The 20,901-nt window shown below is 34.5% G+C and overlaps 1 protein-coding gene and 1 long non-coding RNA gene across 2 annotated transcripts in view; both read left to right on the forward strand.

The window, feature by feature from the left end:
* Nucleotides 1-20,901, forward strand: part of LOC5578974 (protein GDAP2 homolog) — a gene marked incomplete in the record, with an annotated part of 352,509 nt that overhangs the window by 264,069 nt on the left and 67,539 nt on the right.
* On the forward strand, nucleotides 6,123-7,056 carry LOC110675777. The gene is made up of 2 exons (XR_002499789.1): nucleotides 6,123-6,410; nucleotides 6,651-7,056. It is a non-coding gene; the product is annotated as an uncharacterized LOC110675777 (long non-coding RNA).

Consider the following 20,901-nt stretch of genomic DNA (forward strand, 5'->3'; position numbering starts at 1 on the left):
AGAGTAGAAGAGAGTGAAGGTAGATGTAAATATAGATAAGTTGAAAATAGATCTGTATCGATAAAGAAGCTACAGATCAACTGAGTCCGGCACAGTAGTGGCCACGAGCACGGAGTGCTTATAAAAAAAAAAAAAAAAAAAAAAAAAAAAAAAAAAAAAAAAAAAAAAAAAAATTTCACGATGGAGAAATTTTTGATAAAAAGTTTTTTTAAGAACAACTTTTGATCGATTTTCAAAATTTTGTTTTTTGTCGAAATAAATAGAGTAAAGTGGGGCAAAAGTTCGAGTGGGGTAAGAGTTTCTTTTTAAAATTTCTAGCTCAATTTAAAACAAATCTTATAAATGTCATGGTGGTTCGAATGCTATTCAAGTAAGAGACTTTCAATCCAAATATAATAAAAAATCGATTGAGATTTGGAAAAGTTATGGCTGTTTGTTGTTTTTCGACGTGAATATTGTAATTTTTGGTCAAACTTTCGTTGCATTGAACCAATTCACGGTGTGCTGGAACACACATATTATCGAACTTGCATGAACCTCCGATCTTTTTTCACTAAAAGTTTGCCTTGATAGTCAAGAAAAGCTTGCGGAATATTAAAAAATCTTTCATCGGCAAAAAATTGAAAAAAGTCGATTTTTGTATTTTTACCCTTCTCCCATATATGAGCTCATAGAAGAATATTAGAGTTACATTAATTTTAATGCATTGCAATAGCTCAAAGACTTATTTGATATGCCTTGATCACGGATCGATTACAAGACGTTTCAAATTGAGCATAATTTCTACCTACATTCACACAATGTGACCAGCCCATGGTGGTAAGCCGTTTATTAACGGCATCGCATTTTTACATAAATTTATTAAGGGAAACATACAACAACTTATAAAGTTTCAATCAATGTTTCCTATTCTACTGAATAATTGAAATCATTGGAGTTCGTTATTGAACATGAAGCATTTTTAAGATAACAGACAATTATATAATTACATGCAACCATTAAAATAAACCGCCATACAATTATATAGGGCAATGTACTGTTTCAATTTTGTATGGTATGCTCACTCTAGCTGGTCTTGTTATTCATATTTGTTTTGATTGAAAGATGGAGGAAGATTTTACGTAAACCTGTATACGGTATGTCTACATCCAAAACTAGAACGCATACAAATATTGTAAAATATCGTTACATATACAGGGTTTATACAGAAAATGTAAGATGTGAAAATAAAAAAAAATCTATGATAGTCTTATACATCTTGTATGAGTAACAATATTATATAATATTTGTAAAGTTGTCATGCAGATTTATATTGAAATCTTGCAGCCGCTGGTTGGGTGCGTTTGCTAAAACCTCACATCATTAACGTATCCCTAGTTACATTCACATACTCAAAACTAAATACATACCATAAAACGGGGTAACATTGATAGTTTTTTAAGAGAAAATCTAAATACTTTATTTGTAAAACAAGCACTGGTTTGTTAGTTATCGATTGCACACGAAAGATTGCATAACGGTTCGATCTTAATGAATCTATAGTTTCTCATATAATCGAAAGTCAGTTTTTGGTAATGGGGTAACATTGATAATGAGTACACACTCTGAAAAAATCATGTGATTTTACGTCATTTGGATGCACATAAAAGAAGCGAGCCGAATAACGTGAATTTATGTCACATTTTAAATACCATACCGTCTGATTCGGGAAATGCCGATCATAGTGTCCTTTAACGTGTAAAATTGCATTTATTGTTCAATACATCTTCAAGCACACATTTTTGTGTCGTTTTATCATTTACACCATGTGTCATTCAATCATACTATGTATTACGTCCACAGTAATTTCCATTATTTTTAAGAGTGTAGATAAGCACATGAAAATCCAAAACAAACTATTGTTTAACACAGTTTGAATTGGATTGGAGAATGTTAATAGAAAAACTTGATTAGATTTTATCAATTAAAATACAGAATTTATTGAACAAGAAACATCTTTAAAAGGGTTTTCAGTCAAAACAAACATGATGAACACCATTATAAGTTGATAATAATGGGTATAAAATTATATCTCTGAATAGATATCTATCAATATTCATGTTTCGACATTAAATTCACCATAAATCAATCGTTTTTGGAACATGAATGAGTATAAATCGAATGAATCCCGTAAAGTACATGCGGCGTTGCATACCTCTAGGCTTTTAATGTTATATGGGAATTTGTGACTTTGATTACAAAAATGATTCCAAATTGTAAACCTGTTTTTCGCTATGAGGTTTGATACCGGATTTATGTTCTACTATAGCTAGGCCATCAATCATACGTACCGAACTCATTATAGTTTCATGAAATAGTGATAGTAAAACAGATTGTTTGTGAGCGTTTTGAAAGTACCAAAATCTCATCATTTTTTAACATTCGAATATAAAGCCTCAAATACTCTCGATTGGCACGAAAACAGCTCAGAGATGAAGTGTCACACTGATACTCCTTAGTTTCGCATTCGTTTTGCTTGACTGAATAACAGAATTTTTGTTATTTTGTTTAGTACGTTGCGGATCCCGCACTATCAAAGTTACCCGCATTTTCAAAGATACCTCGTTTTACGATACTAAAATTTATGGGTCCATGTTGGTTATTGAAATTGTTGTGTCTATTTCGCAAAATGTGCCCTCCATAAGTGCGAAGTCGTGAATAAATGTGCTGGATTACGTTGGGTCGATTTGTTATCGTCGCCACATTTATTATTCATCCTATGACAATCCTATGACAATTGGAGTGATGACATAATGTCGATCCGAAGTAATCCAGCCCTTTTACTCAAAATCAGGCACTTCAAACCCCAAATATAATGTGCGCATTGCATATGAGTAGATTAGTGACTGCACAAAACTTGTATCACGATGAGCTTGAGATCACATTAAGGCTATATAAGCCGTTTACTGTTAATCATTTTATAGTGAACCCTCTTTCAAGACTTTTGCGCGTATAAGCACATGAATACAGCCTATACTATCAATTTTTGGGAATTCCTATTCTAATTAGAAAACTTTACCGTATACGTAAAATATTACTGATTTGATTCAGAAAGAAGAATACAAAGCGTTCGTATGAGCTTTTCTGAAGTGAAAAGTGAAATTTCCATTATATAAAATACGGCATACCACCATGGGCTGGTCATATTGTGTGAGTGTATGTAGGAAATGATGCTTAATTTAAAACATCTAAGAATTCGTTCATGTTGAAGATATGTCAAATTGGTCATTAAGTCGTTAGAAGTCATCATATTAGTGTATCTCTAATATTCTCCTTTGAACTCATATATGGGAGAAGGGTAAAAATACAAAAATCGTCTTTTATCAATTTTTTGCCGATCAAAGATTTTTTAATATTCCGCAAGCTTTTTTTGACTATCAAGGCTAACTTTTAGTGAAAAAAGATAGGAGGTTCATGCAAGTTCGATAATATGTGTGTTCCAGCACACCGTGCAATTGAAGATAAAATCTTTTTCAATATTTTATACAAGGGCATTTCTAGGCCTATCATAAAGTTGCTTTGAGGTGTATTAGTTTTTGCATAAATGCTTGAAAACAATTTTTGGCCCATAGTGGGGCAAAAGTTCGAAACAGCGGGGTAAAAGTTCGATCCATGTATAAACTCACGGAAACATTTGCAAATTGCCTTAAATCCACATATTATCTTCAAATTTAGTTAAATTTGTCTGATCGTGTGCAAATTGTCACCAAAATTTTACATTTCCACTTAGTTTTGCGAAAAACTGCTATTTTTGAGTATATTACAATTAACCCGGTTTTGGACAATTTTTCGATGAAAATTTAGTGTGTATTTTTCGTTAAACTTAAGTTTACGGCTGGTGTAAAGTATGCCTGTCATAAAAGGATCGATATTTTGTGTTTTAGCCAGCGAACTTTTGCCCTACACTAGATTCGAACTCTTGCCCCACCGGTGGGGCAAAAGTTCGAATAAGAGAATCAATTTTGAAACTGTTATAACTAAAAATGGGTAAATATTTTGACACAGATTTGTTCAGCAAAATTATAGCCAATATGTTGAGGGTTCACTGTATGGTATTTGTTTTGTTTTAACTGCTATTGTTTTCCTGGAAACTTTGATTATACCACTAAGGTCGAACTTTTGCCCCACCTTACTCTACGTTCTGACGATACAGTAAGAATCTTTCAATGATTCTAAACCATGATGATCATATGAATAATTTCTCTAGACGTAGCCATTTTCGAATTATATCGAGTTTAATGCAAAAAATATTATTTATATAATAAAATAGGTCATTTTCATTACTTATTCGCGTTTCTCCATCAATAGTAATACGTTTTCGAGAGTAAAGACTATATTTCTTTCCACTCACACTTAATCCGGGGTTAGATTCTAACGATACGAATTGTACATATCCTCGTAAATTTGTTTACTGGATCATAGTGCTTCGAACGTCGACTCTGTTCGGGTGAGTCGATATGCATAACTGGAGATTTGAGCAACACTCGGCTCCCAGTATCACTGAAAGAAAACGTTCTCTCGTTTGGTCGAATGGGTGAGTCGTTGAGCTCGAGCAGACAATTATAACAAATTAAGAACATATTTGGATATAAAAGGTCTTGTTATTTATAAAATCTTGATATGTTGGTTTGGAAGATTTCGAACCTGGTGCTGATTGATTTCCATGAAGATTACGATATATAAATTGAAAGAGAGAACAATAGTTTATAATTTATGCAACAAGTTGCAGAATGACGGACGGGGTTGGTGTTCTAGTGGCTAACGCTTCTGCTTTATAAGGCTCGTCCCTTTCCTTTGTATCTATCTCTTTCTTCTATCTATACTCTTAATCTATTCGTTTGTAGCAATCGCTACCATCAGATACGGACAAGAACCCCGTTTCCTTAAGCTCCCATTTTCCATCGTTATAGCATTCTCCTTACGCATGATACCTAGATAGTCAGCAAACCATAAGCAAGCCTCTTTATCATACCTTACCCATAATACCAATACCGCTCCCTCGCATGTACTGGCGTAGATGCAGTGGACTCCACGGTTACAGCCAGTTCTTAATGCAACATAAATTCCTAACCCTTCCCCTCATTGGAGCTCTGCAACGAGTTGCGTACCAAAATGTTTACAATTTCATAAAAGACCACTAAAGGCTTTCAGAAATCATATCGAGATACGAAAGTTATTATTTAAAAAAAAAAAATGCGTAATTAGTCGTAACTAAGCGTTGATCGAATTTCACCAGAACATCGATAATACTGAATCGATTCAAATTTAAAATGTCGAATCGATTCACCGATTTAATCGAATCACTTGATGTGATTCGATGTTTTTGAATCGATTCGATTTTCAAGTTCATGTGAATATTTACAAAAACAAGCTCTCAAAATAAGACTTAATGCAATCGCATATGATTTTTAATTTTTTTTTTCAATTGAAAAACGTTTGAAATTAAAAGGTAAATATTAATAACTAATAAACGAATGGAGAAAATCGATTCGCTCGATTTTGAATGCTTTCTACATATATTCAAAAAATCGATCATTCGGAACAAAAAAATCGATTTCCGGAACATCAATTCTAAATCGCCCATCGCTAGTCGTAACGCAACTGAAATCATTTGCGTAGGGACGATTCAAATATGACGTCCATCGTTTTTCGGGATTTTTAGACCCTCCCTCCCCCCTCTGTCACGTTTTTTTCCAATACCTAAAACACGCACTGTCACACTTTCATAGAACCCCCCCCCCTTCCCCAAACGATGGACGTCAATTTTGGATGACCCCAATGACTCTTATGATACAGTGAAATTCAGCTCAGGAATGTAAGCCGTTACATGAGGGATTGGCGTGATGAAAAACAGCCTATTACGATCAGAAATTGCGAAAACAAGATAGTGTTGAACTACCTACATTTATGCATTTTGATACTTCACTGTTCTCGGCAATCACCGAGCACAAAACCAAAGCGAAACACAAGACGCTCGCCGACTGTTTTCGCACCCCCTCTTGCACCTGTAGCTCGACGGCCATGCTCAAGCTCAACACTGGCTGTTTCGAGTCTCGCTCGCGCGCTGTTTGCTCTCTGCTATGGTGATACAGTTTCCCACTCATTCGGTGATGGCTTCTCCTCGTCGATGTCATCCACGCTAGGCTTGGGCCGTTTGTTAGTCGTCGCGACACTTTGAACGGTTTCGGTTGTAATTTCTCTCGCGCTCTCGCTTGCAGCAACCAAAGCAAGAAAAGGAAAATCGTGCAAATCACAATATTCGGGGAAAATATTTGGTGGGACCAATTTTGTTGAGGTGATTTTTCATCCGGAAAATAAGTGTTTTCTTTCTGGGGTTATTTGACAGTGACGCAGTGCTTCTTGAGAAGAAGGTGATTTAGTGAACGGTTTGATTGTTTTCGATCCCATTGAGAGGTGGAGTCGAAAACAAAACGTAGACGAAGAAAATCAATTTTCCCGGCTGATCAGGGTCGGAGAAATTCGAAGGGAGAAAACTCAGAAGAATGCTAAACTTGTCAAATGAAAAATTGTGGGAGCTGCATCGCAAGACGAAGAACAATCCAACGATCAATCAATAGTGCAGCTTATGATACAATTCGGAAGCTTTTCAGTGCCCTTATAGTTGGGGAAGAAATGTTTTAAGAAGAAGAGGAGCAAATCTATTTATAAAACAATTTCCAATTTGTGTGAGAGTTTCCACGCGCTTTTCTCCGCACTCTGCGCCTTCGTTCCGCTCCGGGTTTTGTGCTGTTTTGTTGATGTTGTTGAGCTGCTGCTGCTGAATTGCCGTTTTCGAATGTCATTGATGATGCCGCCACGGCACTGTTTCGGGAGAGAGAAATATATGGAAATCAGTCTGGATGGCAAAACATGATATCAAAAACGATATGAGTCGTCTTGTGGGCATAATGCCAAGATTCGGTGGACGATTTGGGGAAAGAATTCATACTTTTGTGCTAAAATTTTCACGGCTTAGGTTGTTTATACAATATTCATACTAATTTTACATTACAAAATGTTAAAATCCATTCGACCTAAAAAAAATCGGCGGCTTCTAGGCGATGCAAATTATTCTGATCTACTATCGTTCATTACCCATTCGACCTTCAGATTCATTAGAACTATGGGCCATTTTTATGCTAATCGGACCTCTTTGACCAATGGGACCACCCCCCGTAACTGCAAACTTGACAAAAACCCATGATTTGGCATACATTCTTTAATTTATATCTTCTTAACTATTAGACATAGAGAAAAACGTTAATTTTTTGGATTCGATTTGGATTGGATTCCATTGGGTTTATCAGACATTTTACAGTCGAAAACATTTATTTCACGGGTTGTTTTGAGCCACTCTTGAGAAATAGCGCTTCTTAGTTAAAAAGTCCGTAATTTCCACATAAAATCCTAAGCAAGATTCAATTTCACCAAAAAAAAATTTTCATTGTAAAATTAAAGTATTCTGGACCGATTAAGGACTTAATTGTGATTTTATATGGGAAATTCGAACTTTTTAACTTGAAAACGCAATTTCTCAGAGAGTTCAATGTTTTCGACTGTAAAGTATCTGATAATCACGATCGAACTTTCGGAAAAAAAGACTCATTTGACGAAAAACCGATATTAAGTCCAAAAAACATTTTTCTATATGTCTAATAGTTTCGAAGATATAAATTGAAGAATGTACGCAAAATCATTGTTTTTTTTTTTTTGTTGTCAAAATTTCAATCACAATAGACATGAAAATTTGGCTTTTTGCATGTTTTACGTTAGTGAACATTTGGTTGCAATCGGTGGTGATTGATAACACGTTTGCACCTCTTTGTGAGCACTCGTTATGAAATGACCCTTATGAAATCAATAGACGAAATTAAATTTTATTGGGTAATTTGTGACAGAATTCCAACTTGATCTCTAATGGATTTGAGCTATGATGTTTAGGTTTCTATCAAATTATAGCGAATTTTGTGGAATTCTCTTGGTGAATTCCTTTCGAAATTCCTCTTATAATGCTCGATGTTTCTGGCAAGATAGTTGATGAGCTTAATTAAGAATATTATTCTGGTAATTCCTACAGCTTTGAATTCCTTCTTTAGTTTTTTGAAAACTTCATAAGATTTGTCCAAGACGCTGACACAAGTAGTATTAAATTACCTCAAGAATTGTCAATAAATTGCTTGATAATTTTTCGTAAATTTCAACTGAATTTCAGCTAACAATTTCTGGCAAAAGTTTTTCTAAGAGATGAAAATTAAATATTTGCTTTTTCGTCAATTTGTTCCGGGCTTTTGCTTTACCTTTTTCAGATACCGTTCACTGTAAAATTCCGGACAATCTACTTTGTATGGAAAATATTTCATCTGAAATGTTTCGAAACATGCCATTCAGTAGTTTTCCATTTGGGGATGCGTTTTAGCAAGCATGTTCATATCTATGCAAAATTTAATATGCCTGACGTTTTTAGACGTCTGGTTAACGCCATGGTCAATTTTATTAATGGTTTGACTTTTTTAATTATACTTTTCTATAAGCATCCCGGAAATTGATTCAAAGTGTCCGGAATATGCATAAAAAATGACGAAGCGTTCAAAATAAGATATGTCAAGAGGAAAATAACCTTCATGGTTTACAAATTTTTAAAACCAGTTTTTTGTTCAAAATTTATGCAATGTTTAAAAAAAAATCTATCATTACATAACACTTGCTACCGTAAAATCGGGTGTAATTGATCAGAAGGGTGAAATTGATCATCGTATCACACGATTTTATTTACTCGTAATGGAGCACAAATATTGATGTTAGCTGCAGTAAATGAACGTTGCTTGTCGTATCTATTGTTGAATTGTGTGTTGTGAAGTTTTTTGCGTTAAAGAGTGTTTATTACTATGAAAATAACGTAAAATTTCAAAATCATGCACGGTGCAGTATTGACAAACACCTATGAACTTCTATGTATAAGCAAGGATTTGAACATGGTATAAACCTGAAAGTTTGTGAGGATGCTTGAGATATATCCCCAAACCAGATTTCATCATCAAAACTCGTACCAATTGGCTCATATGGTTGAAATAATTGAATTTCTGTTAGATATCATTGAATTCCTTAGGAAATTGCATACATTTAGGCGTTTTCAGCGTAATTCTTGAAATTTAACTATTCGTTATTTATATAAATATTGCATTGTTAAGAATTTTACAAGCATATTCGGATTCAGAGTGCTCAAATTTATCATATAGAGTTGTTTTGGAAACTAACAATAATGGCATTGACAAGTGATCAATTTCACCCCGAAATGAGATCCTTTGATTTTTTATTTTAGAGGTATTTGTTAATACTAAAATGACATTTGTTAGAAAATTTCGGTACATAAGTCGATGAGGCTCACCTTCGTACTTGTTTTCCTGCATTAAGTTGTTTGGGATTGTTAACATTATAGAAAACAGACTAGAAAAACCGTGAAAAATGATCAATTTCACCCGAAATTACGGTACCTGGATTGCAATGATAGATTTTTATGAAAATTTCTTTCAATTTGAACGAAAAAACTGGTTTTTCGTTTTTGATGATTGAATGATGGATTCTTGAGCCTTAAATGGGTGAACTTTCATGTTAATTTTAGAGAATTCAAGTTGCGAAATCAAAATCTTTACCCACAATTCGATAGTTATGTATTTTCAAAGGTAGATGACGCTTGGGCACCATACATAATGATTTAATTTAGTTGCTTTTTGATGAGTTATACTTCACTAAGACTATAAGTGTCCATAATATAAATCGAAACGGTACTCTTCTAATTTCGCCAAAACGTCTTTCGAAATTGTTTACCAATTTATGCTCTAGTCTTCTCCATAAATAAAAATGGATTGGTGTTTGTATGACACGAAATAGCTTGAGAACGAATCAACCAATTTATCGTATATTTTCTCTATTGCATTATTTAAGAGTTCCGACCAAGGTATCTAAAGGGAGGTAGTTCAATCCGTTAGAATACTGCATACGCCATGTTGAAGTACCAGGTGACAACTGGCAAATTTGTTTAGGTTAGAGGATGCTAGAAAAAGCTATGTCTCGCAATCATTCATACCTTTTGCCTGAATGTTTTAATTTGTTTCAAATACTTATTATTAGTACAGGCTAATATTCAAGATTTCATAATCAAAATTGCTTCTTTAATTATTTCAAACACAAAAAGAACGAGAATTTCACTCAAAAGTGCGGAAGCATATTTCACTTCACCGGTACACTTTTAAAATAATGGAAATTACTGTGGACGTAATTCATAGTATGACTGAATAACACATGATGTAAATGATAAAACGATACAAAAATGTGTTCTTGAAGATGTGTTGAACAAAAAATGTAATTTTACACGTTAATGGACACGAAAACGATGGCACTTTGATCGGTATTTCCCGAATCAGACGCTATGGTATTTGAAATGTGACATAAATTCACGTCATTCGGCTCGCTACTTTAATTTGTGCATCCAATAGACGTAAAATCACATAATTTTTTCAGAGTGTGTACACACTACCAAAAAATCATGTGATTTACGTCTTTTGGGATGCACATAAAAGAAGCGAGCCAAATGACGTAAATTTTAGATACACACTCCGAAAAAATCATGTGATTTTACGTCTTTTGGATGCACATAAATGAAGCGAGGCGTATGACGTGAATTTATGTCATATTTAAAATACCACAGCGTCTGATTCGGGAAATGCTGATCATAGTGACATCGTTTTCGTGTCCTTTGACGTGTAAAATTACGTTTTTTGTACAATACATCTTCAAGGACACATTTTTGTGTCGTTTTATCATTTACATCATGTGTCATTCAGTCATATTTTGAAATACGTACACAGTAATTTCCATTATTTTTAAGAGTGTACGTTAGTGTCTGATTCTGGAAATATCGTTCACATTACTATCGTTTGCATGCCCTTGAACATGTAAAATTACATTTTCTGTTCAATAAATCTTCAAGTCCACGTTTTTGTGTCGTTCCATCACTTATATCATGTGTCATTCAGTCATAACCAGAATAACGCCCACAGTAATTTTCATTATTTTTAAGAGTGTAGGATTTGTTACTCGCCAGCTATTACTTCCACCTCCCTCTCAGCTGACCTCACCTCGCATTCACTGACTGCTCATATTGATGAACGTCCCTTCAAGTATCCTTGGTTCCAACGTGATTGAGTGAGGATTAGTCTTTGGGTTAGTTAAAAAAACGGTAGAAAACTAATCTGTCATTCAGTATGGGAGTTTCCATAGTATTTTTGGACAGTCTACTTGATGGCAGGACATATATTGCCGGATCCACTAGTCGCCAATATCTGAAAGTGAGAGAGGAGACAGCTCACTGACAGCTGACTTGTTTTCTTGGCTTCTTTGATTTGCTCTTCTCAAGTTTTGGTTTTGCACAAGGGTTCTGAAAAATTGGGCAAAGACCATGTTCACATCTCATTTGCCATGGAAAAGATCATAAAATTAAAAAAAAAAAATCCGATGGCAATTTGACTCCAATCAATAATGTTTAATTATTCAACGATTTTCTAAGCAAGAGTATAGTAAAACAACCTAAATTTCCAATCATATCCAATTTTAGTTTGTCCAAATTTTTACACTTTCCCCAACCAATGTGTGGTTTTCAGTGACAGTTAATGACATGTTCGCGATGACTTTCATTAGCTTGCAATCAAAACCAGCTTTCTGCTCTCTGTCAGATCAATATATTCTACTGACATTCGTTCGAATATATTCACTGAATTTCATCATAATAAGAGGATAATCCTCAAAGTATTTCATTACAAACTTCCTCAGAAGCCCAGTCTAATATTTTCCTTCGAATTCCTCCCAAAAACTCCTTGACACTTTTTTAAAAGTTTCTCCACAAATATCACTATAAATTATTCAGAAACTCAGCGAAATATTCATCCACCAATTCTTCTTGATTTACTCCAGAAATTAGTGCATGAATTGTTCTATGGGTTCTAGGTTCCAGTGCATGAATTGTTCTATGTATTCAAGTTTAGGCACAAAAATCATTCAAATCTTCAGAAACATCCTTTGAGCCGGCAGTAAGCAATGTTGGATATTTAGATATTAAGTCGCACATTAGGTTGACCTTAAGCAATTAAATGATGAAAATCATATATGTTCGCCAATAATTTTAATGTATATCAAGTATTCGACTTTAAGTATTTGCTTCAAAAACTCCTTCGAGAAAACCAAATATCTTTCCATAGTTACTAATTCAAAGTAAATCAAAGACCAACCCCGTCCTTTGGCGTATCATCATTATACTTTCCAGGCTTCTTAACGTCGTGGCCGACAATTGAAGTTGTCACGCCTTTTATCCTCGCATCCTACTTATTTTTTGAAAGTTCTCAAAACCAAAAATTTTTGTGCTCTTCTGAATTTAAATCACATTAAAAAAAAACTCACAGTTCGAACCAAAAATATTAAGTAATAGAGGTGATTTCCTAAGTTAGTGAGTGAAGTTTTCAGAACTTTGTTATTTTCTAGTCAATTTTAGAGCTCATTCATCATTCTTTTCGAAATTGAATTCATGAAAAATTTATGAAATATCAAAATGATCTAGAATTAAACTAGTTACAAGCAGTTTACTCAAGAAATTTTCTCCTTTTACTTGAAAATTCATCTTTGTTTGAACATAACTCAATGATACTGAACCGATTCTCAAAAATTTTACAAGCTTTGGAAGCAAATTTAGAGTTTTTTTTATCTATGCACACAGCAGATTCAATTCAAAAATCGTTTTAACTTAGTTATTTAACAAAAACTTATAAAAAACATTTATTTTCAACGAATAAATTCCAATATTTAAAAAAAAATTGTCTGTAAAACGTAGAAACCTTTAAAATGGTCTAAGAAGTTTTTTTTCTACAAAATTTCATGACATAAATATCTTTGAAATTTTTAAAATGTTTACTCCACTCCTAGTTATTATGCTTCATAAACTTCAATTGTATAGTGAATATATAATTTCAAACGAAAAAAATGCAACAATGCAAAGAATTATTTTATTATATTTTTATTTAACGATCATATTTTTGGGTAGTTTTTGTTGAATAACTAAGTGGTTTTCAGTTTTTCGAGTTAAATTTCTTGTATGCACAGTTAAAACAACTAAATTAGCGTCGAAATCATTTAAAAAGATGTATAATTGGATGAGTGCTAATGAAGTTATTGTCAAACAAAGATGAATTGTTTCCTTAAAAGAGTAAAAATTTGTAGACAACTATTTTAAATTAAGACTTTTTATGATTTTAACAAATTCGATGTTCGACAAGCTTCCATATATTTCATTTTGAAAACAATGATGCCAAGAGCTTCAAATTTTCTTAAAAACTTTAAAAGTTAGGACTTCACTGAAAGTCATATTTGACAACTTGAAAATTCACCTTTTAGTCGCTTGCGCCACCTCTAAATCTAAATTGTTGGCCTAAAATTTGAGATTTCTCTTTCAATGTGGTTTGATTTCAGAAGAAAACACAAATTTTTGGTATTGAGAACTTTTGTAAAATACGCCACCCTTATTCTACAGTCAAAGCTTCGGATTTCCAGTAATATAGCCAGATGTTTAGAAATAAGTAATTTCTCAATAAGTTCTTGCAGAAATGATAGTAGATGTTCCTTCAGAATGTATTTTAAGTACCTAGTGTCAATCTGAAGTTTACTTTTTCGAGCACTTCTGAATACTATCTTAGAACTTCTTCTTTTTTGAGAATTGGGTTGTTTAGCAATGACTCATATTCCAAACACATGCACCAAGCGGTGTAAAGTGTCGTAAAAAAAACACACACACACACACACACACACACAAATAGGGTGGTTGATCTAGTGGTAGTGTGTGTCCATATAATAGTGGTAGTGCGGTTTTCTTACAGTTTATAACGTGCATATAGCAGTTATTACCGAAACGTATTTGAAACCTGGATCTAAACTCAAAAGAGATCCTAACTTTTTTGTTTATCGTAACGATCGACTTTATGGGGCATGTGGGGGAGTTGCAATCATCATTCATGTTTTATACAAACATCAACTGTTTTCGTCATTTGAAACTAAAGTTTTTGAAACTTTAGGTGTTCCTGTTGAAACACAGTTTGGTAAATAAGTGAAGAAGGGTGTCACCCAGACTAAGTTTTAAAAAAAGAACTTATTCGATCTACTGCCTAAAACGAACTGAACCTTTATTCAATTATTAATTACGATCAAACCTCACTACCTATTGCAATGCTTATGCTGTTGCTGTGGAAGAACTGCTGATGCCGCGGGTCCAAAGGGCTGTGGCTTCGTTTAGTGGTCTCGTTCGGTGGTTGTTCACTTAAATGCTACCTATGTTGTCGGGTGATGAAATGCTGATGCTAGACTACTGTTTCCGTTCTACTAGCTGGGCTATCGTCGTCGGTGTGGTGGACGTCGTCGTTGTTGTTGTTGTTGCCGGGAATGATGAAAATGATGATACACCAATAAAGCGATTGGTGTATGGATGATTGTTGAGGATCGGTAAGGGTTCGATCTTAACTACTCCCCCTTTTGGAGACGATTCGTCCCGAATTGTACTGGTCTCAGGTTTAATTTCTGGTTTGCTTTTAGACTCCATGGATGCTCCAATATGAAGAGATATCTGTCTGCGTTTTCTCGAAATCCATGAAAGACCTGCAACGATACTTAGAAGGAAACATATGGTCGACATACTTAGAGATGTGTATGTCTGAATTTTGTGTTCCTTTGTTAATGCTTCAATCCGATGTCTATTATGGATGTGAATTTCTTCTATATTATTCTGGATTTCCAGGGTCTGTTCATTGATATGTAAACCATCTAATGGCATAACAAATGTCGGTTCTGATTTGTTTGCTTCGACATTTGAGAACTTGGTGCCATTTATTATGACAGAGCAATTGTGGAACTCTATCAAATACGTTCCAGATAAGTTTCGTTTTGAAAGACCACAATTCGATTCGATTTCTGTGTTATTGATGTTTTTAGCGACAAGGTAATTGTCCATGATCGCTTTGATCTCCGTTGATTGATAGCATTTTACGAAAGTACAGTTTCCTGATAGTCCTCTTAGTAGGTTTGAGTAGCATAGGTCGCCGGTTATGTCCTCTAGGCTGCTTAGATTGCACAGCCTTGTCCTTTCGATTCGCAGGCAATCCTTCTTGATGAAATATGTTCTGTTGTCGCTTTGCAAAGCAGCATTAGCAGGAAGTTTTAAAATTTTATCTACTACTGGAAGAGGTTCTAGGAAAAAATGTGTGTACATAGCTTTTTCTATTTTTGGAATTGACACAACAAATATTAGTTTTGAATGGTTATAAAATGCTGACAATTCTAAATATTCATAAATTTGATCTAAACTGTTCGTCCTAATGTTTTGTTCTTCTAATATATCTGAAACAAATCCTAACTCTTCAATTGAAAGTATTTGTTTGGGAATAATGTTAGTTCTTGCTAACTGAATTGATTCAAAAATGTCTTCTAAATGTGATTTAAGGTTGTCTAAGTTGTAATTGATTTTCAAAATTTCTCTAAATAATTTAAAGTTTTTGTTGGTTTCGTTTTCAAATCTAGCTGATATAATGTTTTTAGTTATTTCACTCTGTTGTTGATTTAAACGGTTGATAATGGAATTGATTCTATTTTGGAGTTGTAGATTAATTTTAAGCTGTTCGTTGTTTTCGTTAATAAGTCTTTTGTTCTTGATCTGCAGTTCAAAAATATTTTTCGAAATTTGTTCATAGTCGTTATGGTCCATATTTCCTGTAATTCTTTTTATTCCAGTTCCGAGAAAATTAAATAATCCTCTTTTATTTCTTTGCTTTGGCCGAAGATTATTGAATAAACTGTGAACGGTTCCATATTTCGATTCTAAGATTTCAAACATATCAGTAAAATTTGAGAATGTCCGTATTCCTTGGATATTAGCAAGCAATTTTCTAAAAATAGGTTCGTAATTATCCAGTTCTAGGATATGAAACAATCTGTGATTGCCTATTTTTATAAAACTGTTGCCAGTTTCTATGGTTAAAAGACCGGGGTTTTGTTTGAGATTAATGACGTGGATGGATTGTGGTTGGGATAGCTGAGTAAGGAATGTGGTTGTTATCAGGATATTCCAAATAAACGTCATCTAAAAAGAGAAAACAAATGAAAAAACACATTAGAGATTCTGTGGTGTTACTTTCGGATTCGTCGCAGTTTTTCTTTATGCAATTTTCGACTTAGGATATCTTTGTACGTGTGTTTCCGGTTAGATCGTACTCGCACTTGTTGGTAGCGGTCCTTAATTTTCGACTTCACTCCTTGGATGCGGTTATATGCCAATTCGTTTTGTTTTAGTTTTGGCGGATCCTCTCGCTTCCTGTTGTGGTACAGATTCTGTGAGTTTTGTGTCTTGGTTAGTTGTACTTGAACTTCGTCGTACAACTTGTCACGAAGTTCAACAAGGCGTTCCATTTCTATCGGTCTCTCCTGTCCATTTTTGGCTGCATATAAAATTTCACGTGGTTTCATGTTGGTAGCTGTATGGATGCTGTTATTGTATAAAGAACATGCGATTAAAAATTTTTCTTTGTTTGACACTTCACCGTATTTGTGTTTATTAGCGTTAAAAATTTCGGTTATTGTCGAATGAAATCTTTCGACTATTCCGTTTGTTTGACTGTGGTTCGAAGGAGTAAAATATTGTTGTATGTTGAGATCTGAGAGTAGTCCTCGAATTTCGATGGACTTAATTGCTGGTTCGTTATCCGAGACAATCAAGCTTGGAGTGCCGTACAGTGTTATGTATTTTATTATCGCCTTTCGTATATCCGCAATTGATCTTGATTTTATTGGGATTAATGTTCCATACCTTGTGAACTTGTCTACTACAGATAAAAACAAATTTGGTTGAGCGATGTAGATATCTATGTGAATAATTTCAATGGGTTGTTTCGGTATAGGGGTTTCACCAAATTTAATTTTGTAAGGTTTTCTCTCGTATTTTGCTTTATTACAAGTATCACACAGGATGATGTACTTCCTAACTTTCCTTTTCATATTAGGAAAAAAGAATCTCCTTTTTATCTCCTCCAGATTTTCACGAATACCTCTGTGAGCTGTTTCGTGGGTATCCTCGATAATTGAGTTTTGATCTTCTAAGTTTGGTAGATCAATGAGAATTTTTTGTGATATGCAGAGTTTGAAAGTTTTGCATCTACTAAAATAGTTTTTGTATACAATTTGTAAGGATTGTATCACGTTTTCAGGACACATAATGCAGTTTGATCGTCTGGGATCCATGTATTCTTTCAAAATTCGAATTAAAAGTGGTACACCAAATGTTATTTTCGTAATAGTTCTTCGGTACACACGAGGGAAAATTTCTTCGTATGTCTCAGATTCGTTAGGGTCAATTTTTAAAATAATTTGGTTGTGAAAAAAATTTATTGGTTTTTCTGTACATTGGATGAATTCAGAGTCATCTGTATCAGCGGAATGCACTGAACAGTCGTCTGAGTCGGAATCATCTTCGTTCACGTTGATATCATGTGTTATCCTCGATAGAGCATCAGCGACAACGTTTTGCTTACCGGGTCGGTGTTTTATTTCAAAATCATATTCTAATAACTGTAGACGCCATTTAACTAGTTTTGTATTGGGTGTTTTGAGGTTTAGTGCGTATGTTAAAGGTTGGTGATCCGTGTATAATGTAAATTTTCTACCAAAAAGGTAGGGTCTAAAGTATTGAGTTGCCCATACGATCGCTAATAATTCTTTTTCTATTGCTGAATATCTTTCTTCGGTTTTCGTCAATGTTCTAGACGCATATGCTACGGGTCTGTCTTGTCCAATAGCACCTTGGGATAGAACGGCACCTAGAGCAAAATTACTAGCATCTGTGGTTAACACGAATGGTTTTTCGAAATCTGGATATTGAAGGATATCGCTTTGAGTTAAAAGTTTTTTGCATGCAACGAATGTTTTTAAAAAAATATCTGTGTGCTCTACGTGTTCGCCTTTCCTCAGTTGAGCAGTGAGAGGTTTTGTTATTCTGGCGAAATCGCGAACGAATCTACGATAATATCCTAAAATTCCTAGAAAGCCTCTTAGTTCTTTCTGGTTTTTGGGGATAGGCCAATTTTGAATTGCTTCGATTTTGCTTGGATTTGGTTTAACGCCATTATCTGTCACAATATGGCCTAGAAATGCCACTTCTTTCTTAAGGAATTCACTTTTATCTAGCTGTATTTTGAGGTTTACTTTTTCCAATGCCATAAATATTTTTGTCAAATTTTCGATATGTTCCTGAAGAGAAACAGAAAAAATAATAATGTCATCCATATAAACAAGACAACATTTTCCAATTAGATCACGGAGTACGTGATCCATGACACGCTGAAAAGTTGCTGGAGCATTTTTCAGTCCAAATGGCATTCTTAAGTATTCGTATAATCCATGTTCTACGGAAAAGGCTGTTTTCTGGATATCATCTGGGTGAACTTCGATCTGGTGAAAGCCAGATGTTAGGTCCAATGTTGTGAAATATTGGCATTTTCCTAGTTTGTCTAATATTTCGGTTATGTTGGGTAGTGGGTATTTGTCATCTATAGTCTTTTCATTAAGTTTTCTATAGTCGACTACTAATCTCCACTTCTGTTGTCCAGATGCATCTAATTTCTTTGGTACGATCCAAATTGGAGAGCACCAAGGAGACGTGCTGGGACGTATGATGCCTTGAGACAGCATCTTAGAAACTTGTTTTTGTACCTCCTCTTTATGACAATAGGGGTACCTGTAGCTTTTTGCATGAACGGGTAGATCGTCTTTGGTTTCTATTCTATGTTTAATGACGTTCGTAAAGCTTAGATTGTCACCTTCCAAATAGAAAACACTTGGAAATTTCGAAATCAAATTGATCAATTTTCGCTTCTCTTCTATGTTTAAATGGTCGATTCGAAGCTGATTTTTCAATCTAGGATCTATTGATGTGTTATCAAATACGTATCCAGGTTCATAATTTTCAACTTTTTGCACTACTTCAAAATTATTCAATTCGGAGAAAATGAGTCGATTAGGGCTGATTTTCACTGGAACTTCACAGCAATTTTTCAAAAGAACTGTAGCTTTGTTGTCTTTTGCTGTGTAGAGTCCTGGTAGAATCATTACTTCGTCTGTTAGAGGAAGTGGATGTTCGACGAAAAAGTCGCCATTCGGTACATTCGTTTTTAGAGGTAATGGAATTTCTTCATATGCATTTAGATTGCGACTAAATGAATCGGGGTATTTTCGAAGCATGTTAACTGATGTAGTAGGAAGTTTGAGAGTATTAGATGAGGTTAAAATTTCTGCTTTTAGATTTCTGAGTGATTCGTATCCAATCAGTCCGTCGAAGTATGGATGGAATTTCAAAGCGTAAAAGGTTAGTGGTTGGTTAAACATTTCGATTTCAACACATTTGTTAATGTTGTGTTTCCCATTGATATTTTTGACTCCTATAGGTGTACAGTTTTTCAGAAAACATGTGCTAATTTTGTCAGGATCCACGTAGTTCTTGTTGGCACCAGTGTCAACTAAAAACTTTAGTTCGCCAAATTTAGTTTTCATTTTTATATAGGGTAGAAAATTATTACTGTTCATGTTTCTGGTGTTTCGGGCAATTCCATCTGAAAATTTAAGGTATCATCCTCTGGTTCAGTAACGGGTTGTTCTTCGGAACTATTATTGATATTAACTTGTTCATAATTAGTTGCATCATATTGGTAACAGTTAGATGGCTCACTATATTGACCGTAGTAATCGTTTGGTTCTGTCCAATTTACTTCATGAAAATTTGGTCTATTCATATAATTTACTTTTAAACTTCTCAATGACTGGTCGATTTCCATTGGAGTGGGTTTTGGAGGACGATAGGTTCCGGAAGGAGGTTTACTAAATTGGTTAGGATTTCGGTTGAATGGATTGGATGGGCCAGGTTGTTGTGGTCTTTGAGAATAATTTGGTTGACTGGGAGAAAATGTACGTTGAAATGGTACTTGAGGTTGGAATGGAGAGAACTGTTGAGGGGTGTGCTGTAGTTGTTGTGGACGTTGGATTGGTGCGACGCGTTGGAATGGATTAGTTTGGATTGGGTAACTTGGAAACGAATTTTGTGTTACCGGAGTTTGCTGAAATCTTGAAAATGGGTTTGAAAATTTGTTTTGAAATTTGTTCCTAGTAGGGACAGGTGGGGTATAAGATTTTTGTTTGTGATAATAAAAGTTTCTTTCTTCAATACATCGTCTTAAAGCGTCTTTCAACGATGTGGGACATTGAGCACGGATGACAGTGCCTACCGGTTCATTGAGCCCTGCAAGAAACACTTTCAGGCCTATTTCCTGGTAAAATAGATTTTTCGCGGCTCTTACGTCACTGTTGTGTTCGTTTAAATTTAATTGATTTACCATAAGAGACAACATAAAAGTTATTTCCTTATAGAAATCTTCAATCTCCTTATCCGCTTGTGTAATTTTAAACAGGTCCTTTGTGAGAGATACTTCATCTCTTTTGTCGCTGTAGTGTGTAATCAGACTGTTTTTAATTTCGTCCCAGTCTGTGCTAGCGCCATAAAATTCTAGAACATTGTCAGCGTCTCCTATAATTTTGGATCTGATGGCAAGAAGCCATACAGTGTAAGCTGGAGTGTTCTTGACCTTTGAAATTTCAGGCATAAGATCATCAATAGATCTTATGAATGAATGTAATTTAATTGGGTTACCATCAAATGGTGGCAACATTCTAATAATTTGTGGGGTCTGAAGGGCTCGCAAGGCGCCTTCTACTGAACTTTGTTGCTGCACAACAGCG

This window comes from Aedes aegypti, chromosome 2 (assembly GCF_002204515.2).
Source record: "Aedes aegypti strain LVP_AGWG chromosome 2, AaegL5.0 Primary Assembly, whole genome shotgun sequence".
Taxonomy (NCBI): domain Eukaryota; kingdom Metazoa; phylum Arthropoda; class Insecta; order Diptera; family Culicidae; genus Aedes; species Aedes aegypti.